A 6,193-nucleotide genomic window follows, 5' to 3' on the forward strand; every position below is an offset into this window, starting at 1 on the left:
AAATATTACCAAAAGTATTGAAAAAAAGTACAGATCAAACAGAGAACAGAAAAACATCCTACTTCCCTTCGTTCAAAATTACAATTATTCGTAGGTAATATTGAAAAGAAATATGAAACTTGTTTTGTATGTGGTAAAACTAGGCTTTGGCTAAGATATATTTTGCTTTTTGTGAATATCTTTGTCATTTTACCTTTTTTGCACTGTTGCATATTATCATGCAACTTTAGTGTAAGTTTCGAGTTAATGTGACCGATATTGATGAAGTTAAGGGCAAAACTATACTGCATACATTTCCCGACCGACTATAAACCGAATTGTTGTGAAAAACAAAAACATGCTTCATATTTTTCATGTCAAGAATGTTATTATCCCCCGACGAAAGTCGGAGGGATATAGTTTTGGCGTTGTCCGTCCGTCCGTCCGTCCGTCCGTCTTTCCGTCCGTCCGTCCGTCCGTCCGTCCTTCCGTCTTTCCGTCCGTCCGTCCGTCCGGAGCCATATCTAGGAAATGGTTTGGAATGTTTATTTAAAACTTCATATACATGTTTATCACAATGAGTTCTTGCGGCCCGTCAAGTTTCAGTCAGATTGCCCAAGTAACACCAGAGTTATGGCCCTTAGAAGTTTCTAGTGTTAACTATATAGGGTACTATAAATATGGCAATTTCTGCATCATAACTTTTGATATATTTGACCTAGAACTATGAAACTTAAACAGAATTTAGATCACCATAATGTGGTTGTGTACACACAATTTCATATGGATTTATTTGTAAATTAAGAGTTATTACCCTTTAATTGTATAAAAATCCACATATTTGTACATAACAAACTTACCATTTTGTAGAATTTCATTAAATTTCTTTCATTCTTTTCCATGAACATTTATTGTAAACATGTGAAGTTGTGTACCCACACCTGGTCGCCCTCTCACCTTGATCACACACCTCGCCCCCTATCCCCCGACCAACCCCCCCCCCCCTCCAAAAAGAAAAATATTCATTCCTTATTTTAGATTTTTTTCAAACAAACTTCATATACATGTTCACCACTATGAGGTTATGGGGCCCATCAAGTTTCAGACAGATTGCCCAAGTAACACCAGGGTTATGGCCCTTAGAAGTTTCTAGTGTTAACTATATAGGGTACTATAGATCTATAGATATGCCAATTTCTGCATCATAACTTTTGATATATTTGACCTAGAACTATGAAACTTTAACAGAATTTAGAGCACTATAATGTGGTTGTGCACAGACAATTTTGTTCGGATTTCTTTTTGTAACTTCAGAGTTATTGCCCTTTAATTGTCTAAAAATCCACATATTTGTACATAACAAACTTACCATTTGGCAGAATTTCATTAAATTTCTTTCATTCTTTTCTGTGAACATTTATTATAAACATGTGAAGTTGCGCACCCACACCTGGTCACCCACTTGCATTGGTCACAACCCCTCCCCCTCCCAACCCCACTCCCCCCCCCTCCCAAATTTTTTTTTTTTTTTTCATTTATTTTAGATTTTTTTCAAACCTTCCAAGTTGTACTATTCCCCCACCTCACTTCTCCACCCAGTCATGCCCACCACTGATCATGCATCCCCCACCACTCCAACTTCACCCTTTTACCTTTTTTTTTTCATTTTTAATTTTCAATTAATATTTATAATCAGCATGTGAAATTTTGTTTCCTCTCCCGTTCCCCTGCACCCCCACCCCCTAAAAAAATAAATATATACATATATCTATATATAGATATATATATTTCCCTCCTTTTTTTTTTTTTTTTAAATGTTCAAACCTTCAACATGTTAAGTTGTGACTGCACAAACCTTGCCCTCAGCCATGTTAAGATATCTTATCTGTGTTCTCTTAAGGACATCTGATCTTTTAAGTTCAAATGTACATGTAAAACAGCAACACCTGGTGACAAACCACTCAAAGACAATATTTCATTCCAGTTAAACTTCAAGCTCACATTTCAATTAACTGCATTTAATTTTAAAAGCAAAGCTTATTACAGTAAGCATATCCCATTCAAAATAAATTCTTTAGTCCGGATCGGAGTATCATACATTTATTGTGTACTCTTTAATTAAACATTTGTTTTCTGTTAAATTGATTTTGACTAATGAAATTATTTGCTTCTTATTAACATCCTTAACTTTTTGCCGGATATATCTTTTTGCCATTCCTCACCACAAACCCTTTCGGCGGGGGATACCAATTCATCGAATTTGCTTGTTTTTATTTATAACCTTAGGACGGCCAGCACATATTTATGCAATCTCGCCAGGCATATGTATGTTTTTGACAACACAGAAAATGACGTCACTCGACCTTCAGCTATTTCCGGAAGTAAATAAAATGAAAGTAAAAATGCTAAACTTGAAAACGAAAGCCGCATTTTGATTCGTAGATAGTCAGGGGTCACGCGCAGTGTCACCCCGTCTAAATGTATGCGCGTGGAACTTCATCAAATCGCTCAAAATGTCATTTTTGATGTTGTCTGAGAGTGTCAGTATATGCCTCAGATGTAAGATATAGCGGTATTTGAGTGCTGCAGACCTAGACATTTCAGAAATATTTTCAAAATAAGTTTCGTGTAATAAATGTTGTTTCTACGGAAGCGTGAAAGGGCCATCAGACGCTAATACGTTTTAGAACGTTAAGGCTGTGGAAAGGATATAGAATTTTAGATTTTATAGGTAGACATATTAGAACTTGTAGTTATGAATGTTTGTTTATGAGTGAAAGGTTATAACAATCTTATTCTTGTGTGTTCATTCATTCATCAATGAATTTTCTTCATTAAAGTGGTGTGGTGATAGTTAAATTTATTATAGCAGCACTTTGTATTATAAAAAGTTTTGAATAACTTAGAAAGTGGTTTCAAGAGGAATCCTGGCATCTCCTTTAAAAAAATGTCAGTGGTGTCGGTCATCCTGAACATTAAACCCTAGTACCCGAGTGAAAAAAGACACTTTTGAGAAACCTCGTTTAAATATTTCCTTTAAAGCCCGCAGTTAACTATGTGCGTGTCACTAAACTGGGGAGGAACCGGGTTTACTATTTGTTATTTATGCATATATTTTATGCATTTTAGCAACAATACTTATATAGATATAAAATGTAAGGCGTAGATTTGCCATTTTGTTGTCATCCGTCCTGTTACAGTAAGAGGAAGAGAATAAGTTTCTAACAGAAGTGATAATTATTACATATCTCGATCATACACTAATTATATTTTATTGTGAACAGTCGTCATGATGTGATAAAGATGACTTTGTCTCTTTCAGAGCTTTTGTCATGTTAATGTTTTCTTGTTAAAGCTAGGAAACTGTTTTCTGTCCCATACTATTATCCGCATTTTCCATCCCGATACCATGGTTTCTTAAATGCTCTAAATGTTGTTGTTTTTTAAATATGGTTGCCACATTTCCATCATTATTTTTTTGTTAAATCCTATTCCTATCATCGTTTTACCTAGTATTTGTCGAAGGTCTTAATATTCATGACAATAGTTGAAAGATTTAATCTATTTGTTTGATTACCTCCCTTTATGGGACGAATTATTAAATGTCAAATGCATTATTAAAAATAGTGTTTTTCTAACCATGTAATTATGCAAAAGACCTATATAAACAGCTGTTTCATCTGTTTTAAAATAGAAGTGGAAAACAGCACGACATAAACGAAAATGTTGCAGGCTCGGTTTGATTGAACCTGTTCATGGACTGTAGTAGAAATGCAAGCTACCGTCCGCACCCTCTAGCTCCGGGTTGAACAGAACTCAACATTTATACATGTTATTAGTGCCGGAATTTAATTAAGAAACATCAGCAGATGTATTTATACGGCGTTGCACATGGAACCTTCTGTGAAACAGGGCGTCATTAATATAGATATGCTGATTAATATATGAAAACTTTAGTCAAGTATATCTTATAGTTTATGACATAGAAAAATGACATGATCTTAACACCTGGGATGACCCATTATAATTAAACTAATAACTTATTACAATGGGGTTCCTGTTATAGAAAAGGACTTCATTGCCGAAACAGTAACGTTCCAGGTGTTTTAATCGACATAACGAGTCTATTTGTCCGATGCATAGAGTTATTTATTAATTGGCTTGCAGTCAACAAATTAAGGGAAATAAAGGATTCCACAAAAGCACATTTTAAAACAAACGTTAACTTAACAGTTTTAAATTGATACTTTACTGTTTTAAATCAGCGAAAATGCCATTTCTATCTTTCATTGGTACGGTAATACCCAAGAATGCGAAAAAAATGTGAATTATAAATATTTGAAAATTCCTTGTAATTTATAGTATAGTAAAGATATTGATATACAAAGGTAAATATATATGCTCCTCGGTAAAAAAATGTAAAAAAAAAAACATATGTAAACTTCAGAGAACTATTTGATATTTTTGATAATAGTACGTAACGACATTGTCATAATAATTGGATTAAAACATTAGATGTATTGAATTGCTTGTGTTAGATGTATGTTCGAAATATACTTATCTTGTGAACGCAATAATTTACAATTTCTCTCTTGGCTGCGTAAAACTATAGAACATGGTGTTCACTCGGTGAAATGAATTTTTGTCAGTAAAATATCCTCTACATTCTAGGGTAGACACACTCAGACTGATATTATAATATGGTCTATTGGCAATAAAGCATAACGTAAAGAGTACAATGCCATGTGCATGATAAATCTACTTTAGAGAAAAAGTATAGAAACAAGCTATAAGAAATGTATTACACAGACCTTTGTGTATTTCTTATGTGTAAGAAAATAGACTGTTATTTATACAGTTTCGGGGTTATTTGCTCTGATAAAATTGACGTTCTTATGGGATTCTTGTCATTGTAACTAGCTGACTTTGAAGTTGTTACGCTAATTAACATACAACTATTTTGAAAAATCTTTTTAAAATCCAAAATATTATTTCAAAAATATCACTATTGAGACTGTTGCATGGTCCAGACTTTTAATATTGCCGTCCCTGAGAATAATCATTGGCATTCGGTATAACGCTTAACAGATATACAATATTGATCCTTCTTTTTCTTTGATTAAACATATATGCAAGAATAAAACTTATTTGTTAATCACTCTCTTAATCGCTGATTAACATTGTCAAACAAATTGGAAATTTAGAGATGAATTAGTTAATACTTTCTGTAGCATTTCAAAGGAATCATATTTTTTAAAAAGTGACCTAAATTGCATGTTTTAGTAGTATGTTTTAGACTTACATTTCGTAACATTGTAGCGTGTTTTTTTTTCAAAGCATTTTGTCAATAGACAACGTGTCAAAGTACGGGTGATTTTAGTGGCCGCCACTTATCACAATATAAGATGGTATATTCTGACATTTACATTAAAGGAACTGATACATTATTAGGAGCAACTGAGGACTTGCTAGAAACAGCTGCTCTAAATACGTCCCCAGCGTATGAAGATATCTTTTTATGTTAATATCGAAGAAGAACTATCATATTCAGAACTTCTTGGAAAGTGAGGTTTGAACTATAGTGTTACTTAAACTTTCTTTTGATTAGATTCTATAACAGAGAACATGTCAAAATTAAGGCGTACCTTTTTACCGTATCAGGTAGAAGCGGATGTGACGCCAAAGACACAATTTGCACTAATTCGGTCCTCAAAAATCGGTATGTCGTACATGAGGTTTTAGTGTTCAACTTGGAAAATCATCTTTAAGTTAGATGTTTAGAAAGCTTTTTAGGGTGAAAGACGGCTTTATAAGTGCATTTCAATTAAGAATTGATACAAGAGTTATTTGTGCTAAGAGGAAATGACGTCTGCAGATTTAATGTAGTAGACACTATCTGTTTGTCAATTCTTAAAACGGAAATACTGTCCTTAAGTGGAGGCACCATTCTTGTGTCAAGATATCTTGATTCTTTTGTACTGGCGACGTTTAGGCAAACATAAATTCGAAAATGTATAAGCATGTTTAAATCGTTTGTGCGATAGCATTCAACTTCAGTCCGTATCAGTCTACACTGAATAAAACGTCTAAAAAGTCATTTGCTCTTTAGCTATCAATTTGCTAAAATGATGGTTTCTGAAAAAAAAACTTTATATCGTCTTAATTCTATGGACTTTGTTTATAGATCTAATATGCTTAATATTTTTGGATGCAA

Source organism: Mercenaria mercenaria, chromosome 3 (assembly GCF_021730395.1).
Source record: "Mercenaria mercenaria strain notata chromosome 3, MADL_Memer_1, whole genome shotgun sequence".
Taxonomy (NCBI): Eukaryota; Metazoa; Mollusca; class Bivalvia; order Venerida; family Veneridae; genus Mercenaria; species Mercenaria mercenaria.